Source organism: Quercus robur, chromosome 9, assembly GCF_932294415.1.
Source record: "Quercus robur chromosome 9, dhQueRobu3.1, whole genome shotgun sequence".
Taxonomy (NCBI): domain Eukaryota; kingdom Viridiplantae; phylum Streptophyta; class Magnoliopsida; order Fagales; family Fagaceae; genus Quercus; species Quercus robur.
Genome location: NC_065542.1, coordinates 54564104 through 54588665, shown reverse-complemented (window position 1 = coordinate 54588665; position 24562 = coordinate 54564104). Strand labels below are relative to the sequence as shown.

At 40.9% G+C, this 24562-nt stretch overlaps 1 protein-coding gene across 15 annotated transcripts in view; it reads left to right on the top strand.

Moving 5' to 3' along the window:
- Nucleotides 1-24562, top strand: part of LOC126700106 (TMV resistance protein N-like) — a 74755-nt gene that overhangs the window by 40303 nt on the left and 9890 nt on the right. For 2 of the 15 annotated variants that reach the window (XM_050398118.1, XM_050398109.1), the window contains 3 exons: nucleotides 5018-5087; nucleotides 5511-5643; nucleotides 7699-7960. The exons of 10 other annotated variants lie outside the window; for them this stretch is intronic. The gene's annotated coding sequence lies outside the window, so the exon portion shown is untranslated. Of the gene's footprint in view, nucleotides 1-5017; nucleotides 5088-5510; nucleotides 5644-7698; nucleotides 7961-24562 lie in introns of those variants that run through there. 3 more of the 15 variants (XM_050398111.1, XM_050398114.1, XM_050398113.1) reach the window with 3 other exon arrangements.

The window sequence follows — 24562 nt, the reverse complement described above, 5'->3', positions numbered from 1 at the left end:
AAATGCGCCAAGAGACAGGTCAGTCTATTTCTGATTTTTATTCTCAGACTTCTACTATGTGGGAACAACTCTCTGCTGCAGATCCTCAACTGGTGTGTTCTAAGGACATTGAGCTCTTTGTCAAATATCGGGATCGTCGTAGATTTATGCACTTCATGATGGGTTTACGTGAGGATTTTGAGCCTACTAGGGCTTCTCTACTTAGCCGGTCTCCTACTCCTTCTCTTGATGCTGCAGTAAAGGAGCTCATTTCTGAGGAGAATCGTCGGCCCACTTATCACATGACATCATCTGATCATGTCTTGGCTACACCCTCACCACAGCCTCCCATTGTTGCATTCACTGCTCCTCCGCGAATAAACTCCGAGCGTCCCACCTCTCAGTCTTCCAAAGGTGCTCACTGCAAGTTTTGCCGTGCCAAAGGCCATGACATCTCTGTTTGTCGTAAGCTACAGAAATTTGTGCAAGAGCAGAATAAAGCTTCTCTTCCTCAGGCAGCTGCTGTATGTCCTTCAGATCCATCGGTTCCTACAGGTCCATCTTTGGCTTCCTCACTTACTACGGCTGATATTGAGGCAGTTGTTCAACAGGTTTTATCCCGCACTTCCATTGCCCTTTCTGTCACCTCAGGTAAACAACCTTGGTTTTTTGATATTGCATGTTGTAACCATATGACTCCTGATGAATCCCAATTTTCTGATAAGGCACCCTTAGAACATCCAATCACCATTTACACTGCTGATGGAACTCCTATGCCTGTTAGTCATAAAGGAACAATCTCTTCTCCTTGTTTATCCCTTAGTGACACTTTTCATATTCCAAAGTTATCCCTCAATTTGCTTTCTGTTGGTCAACTTTGTGAATTAGGCGTAGATCTTCTATTTACTAATCATGGTGTGGATGTGCAGGATCCCCGAACGGGTCAAGTGCTTGGGACAGGTCGTAAGGTTGGTCGCATGTTTGAGGTTCATGACTTGAAAATTCCTTCACAAGTTGTTTCTGCAGTTGCTACCACTGCCACCTCCTCACCTGATCTATGGCATGCTCGTCTTGGTCATCCATCCTTATCTCGTCTTCAATTGTTAGCTTCTCAAGGTCATTTAGGTTCAGTTCAGTTTTCAAAATTTGATTGTACTTCCTGTCATTTTGGCAAACAAACAAAATTGCCATTTAATAAAAGTGACTCCTTTTCTTCTGCTCCTTTTGATCTTATACATTCTGATATTTGGGGTCCTGCACCTGTTCCCACTGAGGGGGGATCTAAATATTTTGTCATATTTGTAGATGATTTTTCTCGGTATACTTGGATTTATCTGCTTCACCATAGGTCTGAACTTGTGTCTATTTACCAAACATTTCATAAAATGATTGAAACACAGTTCAATCGCACCGTTAAAGTCTTTTGATCAGATAATGCTCAAGAATATAATGATAAATCTTTCCTATCCTTTTTAGACAGACATGGTACTCTTCCTCAGCGGTCTTGTCCTTACACCTTCCAACAAAATGGTCGTGCAGAACGAAAACATCGTCACATTCTTGATGTTGTCCGCACCCTTCTCATTTCTGCCTCTCTTCCTGAGCGATTTTGGGGTGAGGCCGCACTCACTGCTGTGCACACTATTAATCGTATTCCTTCACCAACTACACACAACAAATCACCATTTGAGCTTCTCTTTGGTCAAACTCCTGACTACTCCTCTCTTCGGGTTTTTGGTTGTGCTTGCTTTGTCTCTCTTCCTCTTCATGAACGAACAAAGCTCCAACCTCGTACTCGTCTCTGTTGTTTCCTTGGTTATGGTGTGTCTCAAAAAGGGTTTCGCTGCTATGATCCCATTTCTCATCGCCTTCGTGTCTCTCGTCATGTTGAGTTTTGGGAACATCGTCCTTTCACGAGTCTTCGGCAGTTTCCTACATCTTCTTCCTCAGAGTCTCCCATTTTTACTGATCTTTTCCTCCCTCTCTATCCTGAACTTGTGGAGGATTCTTCAGCATCGACTGCCTCTCCAGACGACTCATCTCCGGTTCTGTCTCCGGCATATGACCCGCCTGTCTTGGATCCTGTGGCACCACCATCTCCTGAGTCTCCTATTGGTCTTGAACTTCGTCGTTCCACTCAGGTAAGCATTCCTCCCCCTTATCTCACTGATTATCATTGCTCTTTTGCTCTTGCCACTCTCTATGAACCTCACACCTATCGTGAGGCTCATACTGACCCTCTTTGGCAGCAAGCTATGAATGAAGAACTAGATGCCTTTCATAAGAATCACACGTGGGATATGGTTGATTTGCCTCCTGGTCAGTCTGTAGTAGGTTGTAGGTGGGTTTACAAGATCAAGACCAAGGCTAATGGATCTGTTGAGCGATACAAGGCTCGCCTAGTTGCCAAGGGCTTTACTCAGGAGTATGGTATTGACTATGAGGAAACATTTGCTCCTGTTGCTCGTCTTACATCTGTTAGATGTCTCATTGCTGTGGCTGCTGTTCGCCATTGGCCTCTTTATCAAATGGATGTGAAGAATGCTTTCCTCAATGGAGACCTCCATGAAGAAGTGTACATGCAACCACCCCCTGGCTATCCACACTCAGGCAATCAAGTTTGCCGCCTTCGCCGTGCTCTTTATGGCCTCAAGCAGGCTCCTCGAGCTTGGTTTGAAAAGTTTAGCTCAGTTGTTGCTCAGCAAGGTTTCACTTCGAGTCCTCATGACACTGCTCTCTTTGTTCGAAGATCCTCTGCTGGTATCACTCTTATTCTTCTTTATGTTGATGATATGATTATTACTGGAGATGATTCTGCAGGTATCCGCTCTCTTCAGAACTTCCTTAGTCATCATTTTGAGATGAAAGATTTGGGCACTCTCAGCTATTTTCTTGGGCTTGAGGTTACCTCATCCTCTGATGGATACTATCTTTCCCAGGCTAAATATGCTTCTGATCTTCTCTCCAAAGCCGGTGTCACTGATAACAAGACTGTTTCCACTCTTTTGGAATACAATGCAAAGCTCACACCCTTGGACGGTGAACCTATATCCGATGCTACTCGCTATCGTCAGTTGGTTGGCAGTTTGATCTATCTCACTATTACTCGTCCAGATATTTCACATGCTGTGGGTATGGTTAGTAAGTTCATGAATGCACCTCGTTCTGTCCACTATGCTGCTGTTCTTCGAATTCTCCGATATGTCAAAGGCACACTTTATCATGGTCTGCATTACTCCTCTCAATCTTCTCTCGAGCTTCATGCTTATTCAGATGCTGACTGGGCAGGTGATCCGACTGATCGATGCTCTATCACAGGTTTCTGTTTCCTGTTAGGTACTTCTCTGGTCTCGTGGCGCAGCAAGAAGCAGGATGTGGTTTCCCGTTCTAGTACTGAGGTTGAGTATCGTGCCCTTGCCGACACCACTTGTGAGCTTGTTTGGCTTCGTTGGCTCTTGGCTGACATGGATGCTCCACAGCCCACTGCCACTCCTCTTTATTGTGACAATCGTAGTGCTATCTACATTGCTCATAATGATGTCTTCCATGAACGCACTAAGCATATTGATATCGACTGCCACATCACTCGCCAGCATCTTAAGAAAGGAAATCTCCAGTTATTCTCCATCTCCTCTGCTGACCAGCCTGCTGATATCTTTACCAAGACTCACCCGCTTGGTCGTCTTCGAGATCTTATATCCAAATTCCAGTTGGCTTCCTCCTTGCCACCTCGAGTTTGAGGGGGGATGTTAGTGTATAGCTTAGACTAGTTTAGCCCATTGGGCTTAGCCCAGTATACTGTACTTGTAGTTTACTCCTTTTACTTGTACTGCACACATATCTAGCCTATATAAGGCTCTCTATTGTATATTATTTCACACACATCAATATACAGACTATTCAGTCTTTCTCACACTTTATATTCTTAACAAAGATAAAAAGATGTATCAAGATTTTCTAAGACACTTACTCTGTTTTGCTGGGAATTTTTCTGGATTTTCAGAGAGAGTATTTGAGTGCTGTTGTTTGGTTGCCAAGAAAGTGAGGGAAAAGGAAATGACAAATTTTCTTTGTGGTTTCCGAGAAAAGGCAAGAAAGGACAGGAAAATGAATGGATTTTAAAATTGAGAAATTAATTAAAAATTTTTTTTTTATGGGAAGGGTTGGGTTGAATTTGGGTATGTTGTTTTTGGGTTAAATGGGGTTCAATGGATTTTTAGTTAAAACCCAATAATTACTGGGTCTAATTGGGTTGATGTTCATTTGACCTAACTAATAATTGAGTGAGTTTGGGTTCAATTAAAGTGGGCGGGTTTGGGTGGGCAAATGGATTTGAACTTACTTTGCCACCCCTACTCCTTATGAAGCTGATTTAGACAATTTAGCAAAAGATACCAAAATTATGCAACTTCGTGATGACTATGATAAGGATGGGGATGGCGCTGGACCTAGTGGAGAAGGTACCTCTAATGATGTAGACGTACCACCACACCCAAAGTGGATAAAGCACCCTAATCTAATTGAAAATTGGATTGGGAATTTATGCACACAATGTAATTCTATTTGTGATGAAGAGGAATCCCAGTGAACCTGGTAGCTTTGATGAAGTTACTAGACTTTGTTGGGGAGGAAAAATTGTCAAACCACTAGCAGACAAGAAGAGTGCAATAAATTGTGTGCTCATCATTTTGGTTCAATTATGTTGGTGAGTAAAATCTGCACTCTTGTTTCTCTGTTCAATTTTCCTGTCAATCAATTTTTTCAAAGTTGAAAACTGTCCTACATGATCTGTTATTTCTGTTTTGATTAGATCTTATATGTGTGCTCTTCTGTTATGGACATCACAATTTGATTTTAGATCATATATATTATTCATTGGCATATACTTGAATTTCTTTTTATGTGCCATTCTCCTTTGTTATTTCTTAGCTTAGCTGAAGAGTGAAGTCCAAAAATTGGTAGTATGTGTATCTTCAAACTGTAGGACATGCTCTTCCTGTTAATAATAAATCCTTTTTCTTTATGTGGTTTTTTACAGGTTCTGGGAAGGATTTAGGCAGTACATGAGTAAGTTTGGTGAACTGGAAAATGTAATAATGGTGATGAAGGTAATGTTAACAAATAACAAATCATGTATATGATTTTGTCTATTATAGGTTTTTTGCTTAAGGATACTAAAATTTTTGATTTCTATGTTCAATATTCTTCCTCTGTTAATGCAAAAAATATATATATATATATATATATATATATATATTTTGCTATTTAATTCTCTCATTTCTTGCTAGGAGAATTACTGTTTATAAAATTTTACCCTCCTAGCCTAAAAACTTAAATCTACTAAGTTTTGGTAAAATTCTACCATAGAAATGAGAATTATAGGTTGATGATTTCCTAAGTTCCTACCTCCTTCACTAAGCTGGAAACTAATATTTTACAGGCATTGGTTTGATGAGCAATTATTGTTTGACCTCACTTTCAGTGTTAGTTTCTAACATGCATTAGATGGTTTACTTTCGTTGTGTTTCCAGATTGTCTGTATATTGGATGGTGGGTTTCTGCAGCTTGGCGATTAATTGGTTTCTGCCATGGTAGAAAAATCGCAGAACAAGATGTTCTAATGGATTTGGCTTTGTCGCATTTATCTCTTCAGAAGATCCTTAGGTATTGAGCTGCTAGACAATTAAAATTTAGTTAGTGTAGGTTGAGCAAGTATACATTCTTTCGATTTAAATTATCTGATCATGCTGTCAAAAAATTCTGAAATAGCCAACCACCTCAAGATGATGTTAAAAGCTGTAAAACAAATTAGGCAATCTTTAGTTTTACAGCTTTATGTTCCCATTGTCTTGTGATATTAAAGCAAATTGATGTTAAAAGCAAAATACGTTTCACTTGTATACCATATGCAACAAAGCTTACCCAATATCATCTTCTCGTAGCACAATTACAGTCTGAAATAGCCAACCATTTGATTCGCATTAACATAAATCAATGCATATGTGTTTAAATTTGATTGGTCTGTTATTTTGCTCCCAAGTTTTCTTTTTTCATATGTAACTTATGTTTATTAGCTATAGAAAGGAAAAAAAGAGGGTAAAAAAATCTTGGGCAGCTGGTAGACAAAAGCTATAGCTGCTTTGAAATTGAAAATTAATTGGTTGTACTTCAAATAATTGTAAATCATGTTGCTTGGTTTTTGTAATTGAGCTTTAAGAGTTATATCTACATGTATGACGTATTGCCTAATTGTCTTCACTTCCACTATGCTAATATATTGTGGGAAGCTAGAATTTCTTTCAAAATATAGTAATTTTGGTAGAACAACCATAATAACCCATGTTAACTTGTAAAATTATCTCTCCATCCTCTTGATGCTGGCTCATAGGTATTGGTCATGACCAATTTGTTTCAAAGATCAACAAGTTACCTCTTCCCAGAGAACTTTCTCTATTTATCTTTTAATATTGTAATTTATAATTCTATGACACAGTTTATTCAAAAGAGAGTATAAAAGATACAATGCTAAAGAAAAGCTAGCATTGAGTGGACCCATTTTGGATACAATAAGAAACAAAGGAAAGTACAACTTAAAAGGATAGTAAAACAGCATAAAAGACCAAAAATAGTACGAAGACCATGAAGTCCCAATGTAGCATCTCACATCTCAGTAGTGAGTGCACTGCGCTTGGCCAGAAAGCCCACCTGCTTTTTACAATTGATTAGACATATTATATAAGCTCATATGTTTTTATGCTGAAATCCTGTCCTAACTGATGATCATCTACATTGATATGTTTCTTTATGTCATGGTAAACTGGGTTATCGCAACATAATTCGTTGGTTGTTTATCGTTAGAAATGCCAATAAAAATATCAAGAAAAACTTCATTTTCACCATTCAGCCTTTACCCAAATCTTTTAATGGCTTTTATAGTAAAGAGATATTTTATTAGTTTGCATTGTATCATACATCTCTAGCAATTTGGTTTGGATGATGATATAGTTAATACTTAATATACTAGTACGTATTTACTCCATGGGGTATGTAGTTGGCTTTTGCCTTGCCATTTTTTCGCCAAGATGATTTTATAGCTTCATGGGATAATCTTTTGAAATTGAAATTTATTATATTTTCATGAGAAAGAGCTGTCTCTGATTTACTTGCCTTACCAGAACGAGAACATTAACTCACTGTTTTCAACAGGAAGAAATGGTACTTCCAAGGGTTGTACTTGAGTTTTTGTTGTTTAAATACCTCCGAGTGTCACAGATGATGATATTTGAAGGTATCAAATTATGTCTTGATCACATTCACCACCTCTTGTTATTGCAATTGGCAATATCTAGCAAATCCAAATGCTTTAACAGCTGCATGCATCACTATCTATTGCTGTAGGATTATAAAAATAATTCAAATTTGATGAATGGTTGATGATTGTTATAGTTACTTTATGAACTAAGCTCCAATTTTAGATGCTTACACATTGAAGGTATACAGTATCCTCTTAACTGTAATGGAGTTGAGTATTTTTTGTATTTTTGACATTTTTCTTTCAGGTTTAGTAAGTACTTACACTAAATTATAACAAGAAGTCGTTACTTGTAATATAATTAGTTAACTTCTTTGAGTTTCTTGCTTGTGTATTGCTCTACATTGAACTGCCTTCTATCTTTTTTTACATTGAAATGTTGAATTTTAAAGTTGCTTGCAATTCAGGATCCAGTGGCAAAACAACACATTGGAATTGGAGTTGAAATATATAAAAATGCAGGAAGTGCAGCTAGAGTTTTATGAAGTTTTTGTATTTTAGTTTTACTCAAAAGAATTCTATTCTAGTTTTATTCAAGTGAATTTGTAGAACACGTAGTGTTAATTTAATAAAGAGATTTTAAACTAAGTACAGTGTATAAGGTATTGTTTGGAAGATTGACAATTGTAGAACTTCATCCTATGTTGTATTCTATATTGTGTATTGCCTGGTCTGTTTACAGATTAAGTAGACCGGATATTGTCTGAATCACATGAACTTAAAGGTTCTACAGTTGCTGTGGACTTAGTACCTCCAAAGGTGTCTTATTTAATGTGCTGGTATTGAAAATCGAATTCTCTGTTAAGGTGATGGTAGACCTGCATATTCCTCCTGCCATAATTTGTTTATGCAAATATTGGCAGTAGCTGTATCTGTTATATAGGAGTAATGCTTTATTAGCATTTCAAAAACTAACTTCCTCCCTGGCTAAAAGAGCAAAACAAAGAGATAAAATGTTCTTTTTTGTGATGATTTTAAGACGCTATTTAGATGTAGAAAATCTAAAGTTTTAAATTTTAGTAGAGGCGCCTATCAAAAAATTTCAATAGAAGCAAAACGTAACTGCTTATATGTTCTAAAATGAATGGCAATCCATTGCCACTGCTGTTTCTATGGCAATAGCCAGAGTAATTATTAGCTACTTTCAAAGCATATGGTGATGTGGTATTCCCTCTTCTCGTGTTCATGATGAATCACCTTAATTAAATTCATGGTGAAATCTACTATGAATGTGTGAGGAATGAGCTCCACATCATCGTTTTTCAGAAGCACCCAATAATTTTCCTATAACCCGTGAGTCTCTGACCACAACAAAAAGATACTAACTTTACTGAGTCAACTTATGTATTCCTACCATAATGTCACGGACATTGGATACCAATATGATACAATATCAACAAGTAACAAGGCAAATCTTTTAAGTATAGGACCTAAGCATGGAAGGACCTAGGATATAACAACATATATATCTGACATTTCTGTTCTCATGAAATTTTCCTTAAATTAATTAAATTAAGGGTACAATTATTGGAAATATATAGGAAAACTACTTAAATGAATATAATTAAATTCTCCTTAATATAATTCAATATTTTTTCTTTTCTACACAGTACTTATCAAATTAAAACCACCTCACATATTGGCACTATAGCATAATTGCATCTACTCCCAATTGTCATCACCATTGTCTTTAGAAATGGTCATGTGTAATTTTACACCGAGAGAGGGGGCAGACTTCATTGTAAAGACTTCAACTGTAAAATCTTGTATTGAAGAAATTATAGCTACAATGTGGATGACCAAAATTCACATGTAATCCATTTTATTTTTATTTTTATTTTATATCATCTTGTATCTTGAATGGACACGATGAGATTGAGGGATCAAAATTCACAAGTAATTCATTCATATAAATCCAAGAACACATTCAATTGTATACTCAATATAATAACATGTTTAAGTGGTTAACTATAAATGGTAGGGTGGAGACTTTCTATTCACAACTTTTTATATGAAGTTATCTTTTTTTTTTCTTCTACAACTCACACAAATTATTTTAATAAATCTTGAAATTGAGTGTGCAATTTTTTATTTTTCGGGTAAACAAACGCATAGATAAAAGAAACTAAGTTCTTATAAACCAACTCAAAACAACATTAGAGTTTCCCAACTCTATTAAAAATGAAGGGCAAATTACAACTTACCCACCTGTGGTTTGGCCAAAATTTAAGTTGCCTGTTTGTGGTTTAAAATATGACACTTTACCCACATGAGGTTGGCTCAGTTAAAGTTCTGTAACATAGCTCTATTAAAAAAATGACTAAATATGTAATTTTGCTTTACTTTTATGTCTCTTTCTTCCAAAAACAAAAACATAAAAAATACAAGATCAAATAAGATAAAAAAAAGATCTAGTGGAACATTTTTATCATGAGATTTCAAACCATAGGTAGGCAATTTAAATTTTAGTCAAATATCAGATGAGTAAAGTGTCAAATTTCAAACTACAAGTTACTCATATGTGGTTTGACTGAAATTTAAATTTCAGTCAAAGCTCAGGTGGGTAAAGTGCTAAATTTCAAATTACAAATAGGCAACTTAAATTTTAGCCAAACCACATATGAGTAAGTTGTAATTTGCCAAAAAAAAAAATGAAAGATGAGGATGTGATTCCTCATACAAAATGACAGTTTTCCTTTTCCTTTTTTTTTTTTTTTTTTTGGTTGGGATTCCGGATATGTTCCTATGCATATGGAGGTCTGCATAGATGGAGCCCATGTGGAGAAAAAGCAACTAAAGTTGAGTTTGGTAGTCAATGAAAACAGAAGAAGGAAAAAAAAAAAAAGTGTGAATCATAATCTTACAAATTACTCTAAAAAAAAATTTCAAATACTTGCTTATTATCTTGTTGAACTAGTATCAATCATATTCATTATTATATCTATTAATAAATTTTTTTAATAAAATTTGTATTACTTTTAATATTTTTTAATAAATAAAGATGTAGGGACATGATTTTAGTTAACCTGGTCCTGGACGGTCAGGCCCTGGCCCAAAAGGTCCCACACAATGAATCTTGTAGAGTATGGGCTGAAGAACTTGGTTCCAGTTGGCTTAGACGGTTCGTTGCATGTCTTTAGTGGATGTAGGAGCGTGAATGAAGAAAATGGACATGAAAGTGGAAGTTTTATTCATGGCTTATGCATTCATACAGTGAATCCTTGCTCCCCTCCCCTCTCTTCTCTCTTTTTTTCGTCCCCTTCTTCTGAGGGACTCTTACATATTATATAGGCTCTCTTTTATCATCTGGGTCCTACACTTGTTGATCATCCAAATCCCCACTTGAGCACCTGTCCCATCAGACGCCCTTACCAGTTCTTTGTGAGTTGCAGTGACCAAGGTAACACTGTTCAGGGGTCTTCTCTTCATTAATGCGGCTAGGAGAGTAGTTGTGGTGCATTTAATGTGGTGGTGACAGCATTTGCTGGGATATTTTGAGCCTCCTTTCTTTTTACGTGTTTGGAGTGAAGACTACAGTAACTGGGATGCATCATTGACCTGGACTTTGGAATGTCCGAGGAGGAATTACTCCTCGGACGTGTTTTCTTCGCCCTAGTTGGCTTGGGCAGGGATTATGGGCCGCGACGTCTCCTCGGACAGAATGGTCCTCGGACGGGCCCAAGGCCCAGCCAACTTGTTATTCTGGGCCGGTCCCTACAATAGCCCCTCAAAACTCCGGTTTTGATCTCCCTCCGAGGAGAAAAGCGGGGTTTTGACATTTATAAAGGATGGAACGGATGAAATCTTGGTCCGCGCATGTGGGTAGTTACTTTTGACGCGCCACAATTTACGAGGCGCAGCCATTTACTCCAGACAGCTTTATGTCTCCTTCATCCAACGGCGAGATGTGGATCTGACGGCCAGCATTGCTCCTTGAATTTGTGAGCGGGAGGGATTTTTTCTCTTTCCCTCCTACTATATAAAGCGCCTGAGAGGCTCCTTTTTTCTTTTTTATCCGCACATCAGAACAGAGAACTCCAGCGCCTAGAAATCCTTGAGCACCTCCGTTCTTCAAATCTCCATAATCGTTTCCGCGAAGCGCCCTTCCTAGAAGAGATTTTTGATCACCTCACTGGTCATTTGTGAAGATATCCGTAAGTTCCGTTTGTTTCGTCGCTTCGATTTTCTCCTTGGATTTTACTTTTCTCCTCGGTCTTTATTTCCATTCCTCTAGTTCAGCTTAGATGGGTTGATTCAAAGACCTAGTAGACACTCCGGCTACCATGGAGGCTTTTAGGGCAAAATACCATATCCCACAGGAGGTGGTTCTGCGGTACTGTCCCCCAGAAGGAGTACTGTTAGATAGAGACGTGGGTGAAGTGGTCATTCCCATGATTGCCTTTATACAAGGGGGAATGACACTTCCCATGCGTAGGATTACCCGAGACTACTTATTCCACCATAGGTTGACACCACACCAGTGCGCTCCAAACATGTTCAGGGTATTAGGCTGCATAGATGTCTTGAACGAGCGAATGGGTCTGGGTCTGACCTGGCATGATGTGGTACACATGTACGAGTGCCACTACGTCAAGAAGGGAGGATATTACCTTAAATCTCGATCTGAGGTGGTTAGGCTAATCTCCTGTCTCCCCATATCCAATAAGACTATGAAGGATGACTTCCTCATTGCCTCAGGAGAATGGAGCGATGGTTTTCATTGTCCAACTCGGGCAGGAATTCCAGGTGCGGCGCCTTTAGGCCCAATCCTTTTAGGGAAGGGGCTTAGCTCCTCGAATTTACTCTCTTTTTTGCTTGTCATAAATTTTGTAGTTTAATTCTAATTTCCTTCTCGGCTGTATTGCAGATAGAGCTTTGGTTGCTCCTAGGCTGAGCCGCGTGAACGTTCCGGCCCTAAATTATCTTCTAAGGTCAGAAATCTACGTCACCAAGGACAGGCAGTTGCGTGTGTGTCATTTGGTTTTGGGCTATCGACCACTAACCCGTGCTTTCCAAGCCATTGGCCACGCCATTAGAGTTGGTAGCCCCCGGTTGGCTAGGATTGACGTGTCCAAGCCTAAGTTTCTGGCTCGAGTAGATCTTAAACCAGTCGTGCTACCTGGTGTTCCGGATCCTCCACCGGTCGTGCAACTGCCCCCAGACGACCTTGAAGCCGCCGCGCTAGCTGAAGGAGAGGCCGAATCATCTCGTCTTTCCCTTGAGGAGGAAATAGACGAGTTTTATTTTGAAGAGGAGGTTGACAAAATCCCCGTAGTTGAGCTCTCGGACCCTGAAGGAGAGCAGGATCGAAACTCCGTGGCTGGCGGTCCAATCATTATAACTTGCTCGGACGACTCTTCAGACGAGGAAGTAGGCGATATGGCTGGCAAGGGAAAATCTTTGCGAGAACTGATGTCCAACCGAGGAAAGAGTCAATCTTCGAAGGCGCCCACTAAGGCACAAGCCCAGGACCCTCCCCCAATCGCCCTTCAGGTTCCTTCCGACCCTGGCCTCAAGGTTAACTCGGACCTAAAAAAGAAAAGGCCGGTTGACGTTCCTGAGGAAGGTGAGGTGGCTCCCCGCCCGGCCAAGCAGCAGAAAGCCATTCGGGGATAGAGGAGTAAAAGGGCTAACTCCGCGGAGAGCCGGGATGAGGAGAATCGGGCTGAAGTGCGCATTAATCCACACGCATGGAGTCCGAAGATGGAGTTAGACGGGGTCGCTATCCCCTACACTACCTCGGTTCGAGAGTACAACAAGGGCAGAGCGAGTTACATAGCTGAGGCCCTGGAGTAGCCAGTGCTCCTTCCTCGGGATATGGAGGCCTACAGGCGGTTCTCCCAGCCCGAGCTTTTTCTGTCCCTTAAGAGGGACCTTGCGATGGTAAGCCATTCTTGCACCCTTTTATTAAGCCGTCAACATTGTTGCATTCTATCCTAATTTCAGTTTTGTTTTGTTGGCAGATCACCCAGCAGGTGTTTATGGCTGAGGAGTTCTGCCGCAGCAACCGCAGCTTGGCTGAAGCTGAGGTTCAATCTTGGACTGAGGTGGAGAAGGTTGTAGGGTCCCTCAAGCAAGAGATCTTTGAACTTACGGAGAAGTTCAAAGAGTCGGAGAAACAGCGCAAGAGCGCAAAGGCTGGCCTGAAGAGTGCTGAAACCCAAGCGGAGGATCAGCGCCAGAAATTATTCGTAACCGAAACCAGTCTTGCTACTGAGAAGCAGAATGTACTGGAACTTAAGGCCGCTCTACAGAAAGCTGAGGACGAGATGCGGCGGGTTAAGGAAGAGGCTCAGCTGATTCGGGAGGCTGCAGAGGCCGAAAAGAAAGCTTCTCATCAGCTCGGGATTCAAGAAACGGAGGCCAGGCTATCCGAGGAAATTCCCGAGGTGTGTAGGGACTACTGCAGCATCTCATGGGCTCATGCCCTTGATGCTGTAGGAATTCCTGCGAACTCGGCGCTGAGATTGCTTGAGAACGTCTTTTATCCTCAGGAGATCCGAGAGAATCCTGATAGCGCCCAAGCAACTTCTGAGAGCAGGGCTTGGCTGTGCCTGATGCCATCCCTCCACTTGATAAAGCCAAGGATCCTGCCATGGACTCTATCTCCGAGGCTCCCCCTCCTCAGCCAGAGCAAAAAAAGGATCCTCCTGCTAAGGCTTAGCTTTTAGGTTTTAATTTTTGTACTCCCCTTTTTTTTTTTTGAACGAGAGTCGTCTTGTTTTTGTTCTTTTGTAAGGACTTCTCTTTGTATTGACTTTGGAATATTAATATAGAACGTTCTTTTTGTTTTCTATGGATGTTTACTGATACTATCCCTTTATTTAACGTTTACAATGATATAAATAAATATAAACGGTCGAGAAAAAAGGATGCCGTGCAGCGAATTTGAATAAGGGTTGCAATAACGCTAGATTTTGTTTAAAACTTTGAATAAGTTGTCATAAGTGATAATTTCCCCTAAGTCTGTGGTCCGAGGAGCCATGCAGGACTTAGGTTCTATTTAAAACTTTGAATAAGTCGTCATAAGTAATAATTTCCTCTAAGTCTGAAGTCCGAGGAGCCAAGCAGGACTTAGGTTCTATTTAAAACTTGAATAGATGCCCTAAGTTGTTAATTTCCCCTAAGTCTGTGGTTCGAGGAGCCAGGCAGGACTTAGGTTCTGTTTAAAACTTGGAATAAGTCGTCATAAGTAATAATTTCCCCTAAGTCTATGGTCCGAGGAGCCATGCAGGACTTAGGTTCTGTTTAAAACTTTGAATAAGTCGTCATAAGTAATAATTTCCCCTAAGTCTGTGGTTCGAGGAGCCAGGCAGGACTTAGGTTCTGTTTAAAACTTTGAATAAGTCGTCATAAGTAATAATTTTCCCTAAGTCTGTGGTCCGAGGAGCCAGACAGGACTTAGGTTCTGTTTAAAACTTTGAATAAGTTGTCATAAGTCATAATTTCCCCTAAGTCTGTAGTCCGAGGAGCCATGCAGGACTTAGGTTCTGTTTAAAACTTTGAATAAGTTGTCATAAGTAATAATTTCCCCTAAGTCTGTGGTCCGAGGAGCCATGCATGACTTAGGTTCTGTTTAAAACTTTGAATAAGTTGTCATAAGTAATAATTTTCCCTAAGTCTGTGGTCCGAGGAACCATGCAGGACTTAGGTTCTGTTTAAAACTTTGAATAAGTTGTCATAAGTAATAATTTCTCCTAAGTCTGTGGTCCGAGGAGCCATGCAGGATTTAGGTTCTGTTTAAAACTTTGAATAAGTTGTCATAAGTAATAATTTCCCCTAAGTCTGTGGTTCGAGGAGCCATGCAGGACTTAGGTTCTGTTTAAAATTTTGAACAGTTGGAAATAGTTCGGTGGGTACAGGATAATCACGAAACAAAACATGGGCAAAGCCGTTTTCATTAATAATAGTATCTTCTTAAGTTATTTACATTCCACGGTCAAGGTATAGTTTTTTCATCCAAATCTTCTAGATAATAAGCACCTATCCCGGCCACAGATGTGATGCGATACGGTCCTTCCCAATTGGGCCACAACTTGCCCCAAGAGGGGTTTTTTGAGCTGCCGAGAATCTTTCTCATCACGAGATCACCCGGACCTAAAGGTCGCAGTTTAACATTGGCATCATATCCTTGTCTCAGCTTTTGATGATAATAGGCCATATGGATCATTGCTTTTTCCCTTCTTTCTTCGGCTAAGTCTAGACTTCTTCCCAATAACTCGTTGTTACTATTTGGGGTAAAGGAGTTAGACCTCAGTTTGGGAAAGTTGTTCTCGATTGGGAGCACGGCCTCAGCCCTATAAGTCATCAAAAAGGGGGTTTCACCAGTTGACCATCGCGGCGTTGTCTGATAAGTGCATAAGACGTGTGGGAGCTCTTCCACCCATCTCCCCTTTGCCTCATCCAGCCTTTTCTTCAGTCCATTCACTATGACCTTGTTCACGGCCTCGACCTGCCCATTTCCTTGGGGATAGGCGGGAGTGGAGTATCGATTAATGATCCCAAACTCGCGGCAATACTCCCTAAAGTTCTTGCTGTCAAATTGGAGACCGTTGTCCGAAATGAGTGTGCGTGGAGTTCCGAAGTGGGTAATAATGTTCTTCTAGATGAATTTCTGGGTATCCACGTCCCTAATGTTGGCCAAAGGTTCAGCCTCCACCCATTTGGTGAAGTAATCGGTTCCAACTATTATGTATCGCTTGTTCCCCGCAGCTTTGGGTAAAGGACCGACAATATCAAGACCCCACTGTGCGAACGGCCAGGGGCTGGAGAGGGGGTTGAGGACCCCTCCGGGTTGGTGGATATTTTGGGCGAATCTCTGGCACTGATCACACTTCTTGGCGTATTCTTGGGCCTCTCTTTGCATGTTCGGCCACCAGTATCCTTGGGTGAGCGCCCTGTGTGCTAGCGACCTACCTCCGGTGTGACTTCCACAAATCCCCTCGTGTAACTCTTCAAGTAAGGACTCGGATTCTTTTGGATGTATGCAGAGTAGGTATGGCCTAGAGTAGGAGCGCTGATATAGTTTGTGGTCCTCCGATAACCAGAACCGAGGAGCATTCCTCCGTATCTTCTTGGCCTCCGATTTTCCCTCTGCTAGGGTGTTGTCTTGGAGGAAGCTCTTTATAGGATCCATCCAACTGGGATTCTTTCTGATCTGATGGACCTGAGCCGGGTCTCTTCTAATGGGGCTCGCTTGGACTAGATCTTCGACAAGGATCATTCGCGGCAGATCATGCGTCGAGGATGTGGCGAGAGAGGCCAGCGAGTCTGCATGGGTGTTTGCACTCCTGGAAATGTGTGTCAGATTGAAGGATTCAAAACTCGACTGTAGGAGTTTGACTCGTCCTAGATACTCTTGCATTCTAGCATCTCTAGCTTCCAGCTCACCCATCACTTGGCCAACGACCAATTTAGAGTTCGAGAATGCTTCTATTACCCTTCCGCCCAATCTTTGAACCATTGTCATTCCTTGAAGTAAGGCTTCGTACTCGGCCTCGTTGTTCGTAGCCGAGAACCTGAGTCTCAGTGATTTCTCAATGGCAGCACCGTCCGGCGATATTAAAACTATCCCAACTCCAGATCCTCTCTGGTTGGCCGCGCCATCCACGTAGACTTTCCAATGCAAGGTCCCCCCTGCTGAAATTGTACCAACCGATTTTCCATCCATGTCTTTCTTCTCGGTTATTGTTTTTACAGAGGGTTCAGCAAACTCCGCGACCAAGTCTGCGAGGACTTGACCTTTGATGGAGGATCTAGGCATATATTTAATATCAAAGGCCCCCAAAAGCGCACTCCACATGGCGATCCTTCCTGTGTAGTCGGCGCTTCGAAGCACCGCTCGAAGGGGAAGCTGGGTTAGAACGATGACCGTATGCGCCTGAAAGTAGTAAGGGAGCTTCCGTGTGGCATGTACTATCGCCAGAATTGCTTTTTCCAAAGGTAGGTATCGCACTTCGGCCTCATGTAATGATTTGCTCACGTAGTAAACCGGTCGCTGCACCCCATTATCAGTCCATATCAGTACCAGGCTTACAGCATGGGGAGCTATAGCTACGTATGCAAACAGTACCTCGTCTGCCTCAGGGCTGGACATGATGGGTGGTCGTGACAGGTATTCCTTAAGTTGCTGGAAGGCCCGAACACAATTCTCTGACCATTCAAACCCTTTCCACTTATTTATCAAGAGGTAGAAAGGTCGACATCGATCCGCTAATCGCGATATGAACCTGTTTAATGCTGCGATCATGCCAGTGAGCTTCTGTACTTCTTTCGGATTCCGAGGAGCTTGTAGGCTGTTAATTGCTTTGATTTGATCGGGACTTACTTCTATTCCCCTGTGGGTTACCATATACCCTAAGAATTTCCCGGACCCGACCCCGAATGAACATTTGGAAGCATTGAGTCGCAACTTGTGCTCCCTTAAGATAGCAAAGATGATTTCAAGGTCTTTCACGTGCTCGGACACCATTTTACTTTTTACAACCATATCGTCTATGTAAAACTCAATGATTTTGCCCAGCTGTGACTCGAACATCCTGGTCATCATCCTTTGGTAGGTTGACCCTGCGTTCTTTAGTCCGAACGGCATCACCTTATAGTGATAATTTTCGACGAATGTCATGAAAGCCGTCTTCTCCTGATCTTCTAACGCAAGGGGTATTTGATGATCCTTGGAAGGCATCCAGGAAACTCATTCGAGGGTGGCCCACGGTTGCATCCACCAATCGGTCAATTCGAGGTAAGGGAAATGGATCCTTCGGGCACGCCTTGTTTAGGTCCGTGAAGTCCACGTAGACTCTCCACTTCCTTGTTTTCTTCCTTACCACCACCATATTTGCCAACCATTCGGGGTAAAAGGCCTCTTTAATAGCCCCTGCTTTTTTCAGTTTTGCCACTTCGTCTCTTACGGCACTAGCATGTTCCTTTGAGGGGCGTCGGGGTGGTTGCTTCTTCGGAGTGGAAGATGGGTTAACGTTCAGGTGGTGACAAATAAGGCTAGGATCAACCCCCGGGGCGTCGTAGGCATCCCATGCAAACACATCGACATTTCTTCTGAGAAATCCAACCAGTTCCTCTTTCTCTTGAGAAGGCAACTCGGAGCCGACCTGGAAAAATTTCTCTGGGTCGTTGTTGACAGTGAACTTTTCTAAACTTTCGCACCTTATCTCCTCGGCTAGCTCATTGTCTTGCCCTGCCGAGGCGGCTGGTTGCTATAAGTTCCCAGGGGTCGAGGACTCGGCATGGGACCGATGTAAGATGGCGGCCACCATACACTGCTTGGCCATGGCCTGATCTCCACGAATCTCTTCTACTTGACCTCTGGATGGGTATTTTACTTTTTGGTGAAGTGTGGAGGATACGGCTTCCAAGGCGTGGATCCATGGCCTGGCAACTATCGCTGTGTAGGGTGAGTAAGCATCGACCACGATAAAATTTACCTCCACCACCTCCGATCCAGTCTGTATGGGTAGTCTGATCTGCCCCTTTGGCGTAACAGTCTCCCCTTCGAAGCTGATAAGGGGGGAGTCATAAGCTGTCAAATCCTCCGGCTTCAGGTTCAGCCCCTTGTATAGATCAGGGGTACATTATCTCTACTGCACTTCCTGGGTCTACTAACACCCTTTTCACATCAAAGCCTCCGATTTTTAACGTAACCACTAAGGCATCGTCGTGAGGTTGGATAGTTCCTATCTTATCCTCGTCCGAAAATCCTAGTATCAAAGAGCTTCCCTTTTTAGACCTTTTAGGTTCCCTTTGCCTGTCCTCGGAGGGGAGTCGACCAACAGCCAGTACCTTGGAAGGGGGTGGCCCAGTTCTTCCTGGTGCGGCAAGGATGACATGTATCGTTCCGGTGGGGGGTCTTAATGACACATCCTTTCGAGGCTCTTGCATTGCTTGACCGGGATGGCCGCTCAAGGGGTGTAGAAGATGACGTAGCTTCCCTTCTCGGACCAACTGATCTAGGTGATTCCATAGATTCCTGCAATCCTCAGTGGTATGCCCATGGTCCTGATGATAGTGGCAGTACAGGTTCTGGTTACGTTTGGAAGGGTCTCCAGCCATCTTTCCCGGCCATCTGAAGAAGGGCTCGTTCCTTACTTTCTCCAGCACCTGTTGTACTGGCTCCCTGAACACGGCATTCACCATTTGCGTGTTACTCTGTCCAGCCTGTCGCGAAAAATCTCTCCTCGCCTGGTTATGGTTATATCGTTCCGACCTAAAATCATTTGCTTTGGGGGGAATGATCTTCTCCTTTCCCTTTCCTTGCAGCTGATCTTCCTCCACCCTTTTGTACTTGTCGATCCTATCCATCAACTGATGAACGTTGGCAACTGGTTTACCAGTGAGAGATTTCCTTAAGCCATGCTTGGTGGGGAGACCGCTTTTGAATGTGCTGATAGCAACATCATCATGGTTGTCATCTAACTCGTTATACACCTCCCAATATCTATCCGAATATGCTTTCAGGGTCTCTCCCTCGTGCATGGATAAGGACAATAGCGAACTGAGGGGTCGAGGGACTTTGGTATTTGTAATAAAGCGGGAGCAGAAAGCCTGAGTGAGCTGCTTGTATGAGCCTATGGAATTTGTCTTCAGGCTATTGAACCACCTCATCGCCATTGGTCCCAAGCTGGATGGGAAGACTTTGCACATCAGGGCTTCATTTTGCGAGTAGATAGCCATTTTTTGGTTAAACTGACTCACGTGCTCTACCGGGTCTGCTCGGCCGTTATAGATGGCGAACGTCGGTTGGTTGAAGTGTCGAGGCAGCTTAGCCCCTTCGATTCTATACATGAAGGGTGACCTTGAAATCTGGTCTAGCGCCCTATTCATAGCATCATTTCCCGAACCCTTGCTGGATGGGCTCTCATGTTTCCGTACAGGGCGTGGTTCCCTTTCGTAAGAAAAGGTTTCACTTGGGGGGGTCCTTGACCTCCGTCGGTAACTCGCATCCTCCCCATTAGAGGACTCATCTGAGCCAGAGGGAGATCGTTTTTGCTGCACACGTCGTAACTTCCTTTTCAGGTCATCTATCTCTCGCTGCATGGCCTGATGACTATTTCGCCTTTGGGATACGCGACTACCTATCTAGGTGCGACTTTGGCTCGTCTGGGTAGTCTGCACGCTTCCCTCACGATTCCCTCTGCCGCCTGGGTTGGCAGGGTTATTTTGCCTCTGGGACTCAATGGGTTGTGTCTGTTGAGAGTTAGCCTGGTGAGGATTCTCCTGGTGTGGACCTAGTTCTGCCATGCTCGACCGTTGTGCTAGCTGATACCTTAGTTCTTCCCACAGACGGCGCCAATTGTAGGGACACGATTTTAGTTAACCTGGTCCTGGACGGTCAGGCCTTGGCCCAAAAGGTCCCACACAATGAATCTTGTAGAGTATGGGCTGAAGAACTTGGTTCCAGTTGGCTTAGACGGTTCGTTGCATGTCTTTAGTGGATGTAGGAGCGTGAATGAAGAAAATGGACATGAAAGTGGAAGTTTTATTCATGGCTTATGCATTCATACAGTGAATCCTTGCTCCCCTCCCCTCTCTTCTCTCTTTTTTTCGTCCTCTTCTTCTGAGGGACTCTTACATATTATATAGGCTCTCTTTTATCATCTGGGCCCTACACTTGTTGATCATCCAAACCCCCACTTGAGCACCTGTCCCATCAGATGCCCTTATCAGTTCTTTGTGAGTTGCAGTGACCAAGGTAACACTGTTCAGGGGTCTTCTCTTCATTAATGCGGCCAGGAGAGTAGTTGTGGTGCATTTAATGTGGTGGTGACAGCCTTTGCTGGGATATTTTGAGCCTCCTTTCTTTTTACGTGTTTGGAGTGAGGGCTACAGTAACTGGGATGCATCATTGACCTGGACTTTGGAATGTCCGAGGAGGAATTACTCCTCGGACGTGTTTTCTTCGCCCCAGTTGGCTTAGGCAGGGATTATGGGCCGCGACGTCTCCTCGGACATAATGGTCCTCGGACGGGCCCAAGGCCCAGCCAACTTGTTATTCTGGGCCGGTCCCCACAAAAGATATTATAGTTCAATTAAGTATCCCCAGATTACAAAGTGACATTATTGTTCAATTTTAATAAATTGTGATATTGTGTGAGTGCATTTTGTATTAGATTCTGTCTACAAGCAGCCCATACCTTTCCCGGTGTTTTCCTAGCATTTTCCGTTTTCTTTTTGCTTTTTAGTTTTTGGACAAGCTTCCAAGTATTTTCCTGTGCATATGAGCCCACGTCCACGTGAAAGCTGAAAAAAAACAAAAGCTGGTTTGACAATAAATATTAAACTAGTCGCTAACCCGTGCGATGCACGGGATAATTAAACAAAATTTATACACATTCACCTTTATTGGTACAATTATTTGAAAACAATTCTAACTAATACCCAAATGTAAGAGACACATTGACTTACTATTTAAAGTAGCATTCTGAAGAATTTACACATATTGTGCAACTGAGCCTTAAAATTTAATTCCTAAACACCGCAACTCCATAAAATTCATACTAATAATAATATTTTATGATTGCACAGACTATTTTTTTAGAGTGGTTGATCTCAACATTGGCGTGCATTTAATCTTTCACTAAAAGCAAAGGGAAGTAGATCATGTGCATACATCTTTATGAGTAATATATCCTCTCTTATAAGTTGATGATGCCAAGTTTTAACACATCCTCTCCTTTTTTTTTTCTTTTTTTCCCGCCAAAGAAATAAAAGGACTTTAAAGACATGTCCAGTTTGTTAAAATGCAAGTGCTTCAAGCCATAGAACAATTTAATGAAAATTGCAACTCCATGAATTGAATTTGCAAATGGTATTAACTATTGGCTATTAATGCGATTATTAAGCCGTACCCCATTGTACATGTTTCTCTATCAAAATATATAAACAAACTAACCTTACAAAAGCTGAACTTTATAAGCTAAAATCTATACCATGAGTTGTAGATCTTGAATGCTATACCATGCATTTAGGGCTTCCTACATCTGGAGAGAGAGAGAGTTTGCAGAAACCAAAGAAAATCTCTCTATAGCTTAAGAAACGCAATATACTAAAATCAAAGAGAGAAAATTTTCGGAGGACAAAATATTATAGATAATTTAAAAGAATTTTGGTTTAATTCCTGAACACCGTAACTCCATAAAATTCATACTAATAATAATATTTTATGATAGTGCAGTTAGAATTTTGGTTTAATTCTTGAACACTAAATTGGAAATTGATTATATGAGTATTCAATGGTGAACAAAGTACTATGTATTAATTAATATATAAACAAAACTAACCTTACAAAAGCTGAACTTTATAAGCTAAAATCTATACCATGCGTTGTAGATCTTGAATGCTATACCGTGCGTTTAGGGCTTCCTACGTCTGGAGAGAGAGAGTTTGTAGAAACCATGGTTTTATATTTCTTAACTTGAGAGAGGGGTAAGGTTGTTAGGGTTTTTAGGAGTTATAATGTTTTTATTTTGAGAGTTTGCAGAAACCGTAGTTTTATATTTCTTAACTTGAGAGAGGGGTAAGGTTGCTAGGGTTTTGAGGAGTTATAATGTTTTTATTTTTATTTTTTATTTTTTAAATATTGTGCTGACGTGGAAAATTGTGGTGCCAGCAAAGGTTTCGGTTTTATATATATATATAGATAAAGAAGGAAGAGTTTATGCGACACTTGCCCACCGACTCTAAACAAAGAAGAAAGACTTTTTTTTTGAGGAAAGAAAGAAGAAAAGAAGAAAGACTTTATGCAACAATTTATGGTGGAATGCCCACTGTGCCCACCGACTAAAATAAATTAATTAATTGGTGGATCATAGAAAATGAACTTTTGTGACCCGGCCCTCTTGTATTGAAGAAAATGAATTTTTATGTCTCTTTTCTTCAAAAAAAAAAAAAAACATAAGATTAAATAGGATCGGGTAGAATATTTTTATTATGGGATTTCAAACTATAAATAGGCAATTTAAATTTTAATCAAATCTCAGTAGGTAAATTATCAAATTTTAAATTATAAGTAGGCAACTTGAATTTCAATCAAACTACGTTTCAAAAAAAAAAAAAAAAATCAATCAAACTACATATGAGTAAGTTATAATTTATCAAAAATGAAAGATGGGGATATGGTTCCTTGTACAAAATGATAGTTTTCCTTTTCTTTGCTTTTTTTCTTTCCGAATTCTAGGTTTTTTCCTATGCAAATGGAGGCCTGCATAGATGGAGCCCACGCGGAGAAAAAGCAGCAAAAGTGGGGTTTGGTAGTCAAAGAAAACAGAAGAAGAAAGTAACAGAAAAAAGAGTGAAGCATAATCCTACAAATTACTCTAAAAAAAATTTCAAATACTTATTTATTATTTTATTCAACTAGTAACAATCATATTTATTATCACATTTATTCATAAAAATATTTTTAATAAAATTTATATTATTTAAAAAATAAAGATATTATTATCCAATTAAGTACTCTCATATTACAAAGTGACATTATTGTTCAATTTCAATAAATTGTGACGTGTGCAAGTGGCCTTACCTCCCAGGTGTTTTCCTAGCATTTTCCGATTTCCTTTTGTATTTTTTGTTTTGGAATTTGGATAGCTTCCAAGTATTTTCCTATGCTTTGCGCAGATGTAGCCCACTGAAAAACACAAAAGTTAGTTTGGCAATAAATATTAAATAAAGAAGAAAGACTTTATGCGACTGTTGACCCATCTGCTCAAGTATAAATATTAAATTTTGACGTGACAACTTATAGTGAGATGCCCTGGCCAACGACTCTAATAAAAAAGTTAAATTGATGGGTCCTAGAAAATGAACGGTTGACCCATCTGCTCATTCTTATTACAAGTTAACAACCACGTACTTTCCTGTGTGTTAATTTAATAGAGATTTTAAACTGAGTACAGTGTTTAAGGTGTGGCTTGGAAGATTGACCATTGTGGAACTTCACCATTTGTTGTATTTTATATTATGTATCTGGACACAAATTGGTCTACCATTTAACCTCATGGTATTGCTTGGTCTGTTTACAAATTCAGTAGATCGGATAATATCTGAAACACATGAACTTGAAGGTTCTACCGTTGCTGTGTACTCAATGACTCCAAAGATATCTTATTTGATAGAGAAGTACATATATCATTGCATCTTTATAGTTCTGTCTTGTTAACCATTTTTTTATTTATTTATTTATTTTATTTTAGGACAAAGTTTGTCAACGAACTCCATTAATTATTTTTTTCATTATATCTTTCACGTTTGCAAAATTTT